Genomic DNA, 2,361 nt, shown 5'->3' on the forward strand with positions numbered 1-2,361 from the left:
TTGAGATGTGGGTCCCACTGCCGAATATTTTAATGAATTTCAGATTTTTATCCGAAAAATTTATAAATTTATATGGAATTAATTCCTATGATTAGTATTGAATATATTGAATTGTTTGTGAATAGATTTGAAGCTTTCGGAGGCAAATTTTAAAGGAAAAGCTGTGGTTGAATAATTGATTGGAATTTGCAAAGCAAGGTAAGTATCGGGGTTAACCTTGACTTGAGGGAATAGAACCCTTAAATTGTTTGTTATGTGAATTGCATGTAAACGAGGTATAGGCGAGGTGACGAGTGTCTATACGTCGTCAAATTAATTGTTTGCCTGCTTACTTGAAAAATTACAAATTATTTTTAATTATAAATTAATTATTATAATAATTATTTCTCTCTTATTCTTTGCAAATATAAATTCTTGAATTCCTGCATTAATTGTTACATGCTATTTGAATTATGTGTCTTAATTGTTATTTGATATTTAGCATAATAAATATTAAACTGCCTATTTACTCTCTGGTTTCCATAATAATTTGCTATTTGTCATTGTTTGCTTCATAATTAAACCATAATTATTGTATGCTTATTATCTTGTAATTTTATATTAATTGTTACATTTATTGGGAAAATTTTTTCTATACGAATTGGTAAATGAAAATGTTAGAGGAGCGGGTTGCACACCGCAACATGATTAATTACAATGAATATATTGGAGGATCGGGTTGCACGTCGCAACAGACTTATTAAAAGTCAATATTGGAGGATCGGGTTGCACACCGCAACAGACTTATTAAAAGTCAATATTGGAGGATCGGGTTGCACGCCGCAACAGACTTGTTAAAAAGTCAATATTGGAGGATCGGATTGCACGCCGCAACAGACTTGTTAAAAAGTTAATATTGGAGGATCGGGTTGCACGCCGCAACAGACTTGATTAAAATGAATATGTTGGATGAGCGGGTTACACGCCGCAACAAAACTGAATGTAGATATATTATGAGAGCGGGTTGCACGCTGCAACAGAAATAATGGAAATGATAATTGGTTATGACTGCTGAGTTGCCTTCAATTATTATAAATGAATTACCTGATTTATTTCTATTATTGTTGTTGTTACTAATATTGCGTACATGTTAATGTAAGTGAACCGCCTTAGCCTCGTCACTACTTCGTCGAGGTTAGGCTCAGTACTTACCAGTACATGGGGTCGGTTTTACTGATACTATACTCTGCACTTCTTGTGCAGATTTTGGAGTTGGTCCCAGCGGCGTACCATAGACTTGCTCGAATTTCAGCTATCAGAGGAGACTTGAGATATAACTGCATGACGTTCACAGTTCTGAAGTCCCCGTCTATTGTACTTTAGCTGTGTGTTTATTTCCAGACAGCTTTATTTTATTCAGACCTTTATTTGTATTTATTCTAGAAGCTCGTGCACTTGTGACACCAATTCTGGGATGGTATTTAGACACCGTAATTATTATAGATTATTTCAAAATTGCTTCCTCATTTGCTTCCTTGTTATTAATAAATTTAAAAATTATTTTAAAAATGGTTAATATTATTCTAACGTTGGCTTGCCTAGCAAGTGAAATGTTAGGCACCATCACGGTCCGAAGGTGGAAAATTCGGATCGTGACATCTACGGACGATCCCCAATTTTTAGTTTATAGCAAATTAGTTTTCAAATGTTATGTTGGTAAGATAACTAAAGTTCATGCTTTTAAGTCTAACATTTTTTAATAGAATTATTATCATGATCTCTTACAAAAATAGAAAGGATATGAGATAACTTGATCTATTTTTTATTTTATTTTGTTATTGTTTTGGTTGTTTCTCATGATAAAATACCGATTATGCCCTTAGTAAGATACATAGTGATATTCACATTGTTAAAGTTTAACCCTTAACAACGACGACGACAACATCAACAACAATCCGGTAAAATCTCACAAGTAGAATATGATAGAGTGTACGCAGACCTTACCCCTATCCCAGAAAAGTAGAAAGATTGTTTCCCAAAGACCCTCAGCTCATGAATACGAAAAGAGACAATAGATTGTAACAACAAGAACTTGGTGCCATATCAAGATTTTTTAGACCATTTTGAGATGCAAAGATTGTCGGGGTAGTATGTAGTGTGACAAAATCTAAAGAATGAAGTGAAATGTGATTGAACTCTAACTTTGAAGGGCAAAGTGCTTTTCAGGCCTTTTGGGAATTCCTATTTTCATGCATGTTATTATTAATATAGCTTGACTTTTACAACGTGTCTTTCTGGTTGAGACTACAAAATAAGAAAAAAGAATATTATATATAATTTCTTTTGTAATTAATTTCTTATCTGGTTTATAAACATAATGAA

The sequence above is a fragment of the Nicotiana tomentosiformis genome, chromosome 11 (assembly GCF_000390325.3).
Source record: "Nicotiana tomentosiformis chromosome 11, ASM39032v3, whole genome shotgun sequence".
Taxonomy (NCBI): Eukaryota; Viridiplantae; Streptophyta; class Magnoliopsida; order Solanales; family Solanaceae; genus Nicotiana; species Nicotiana tomentosiformis.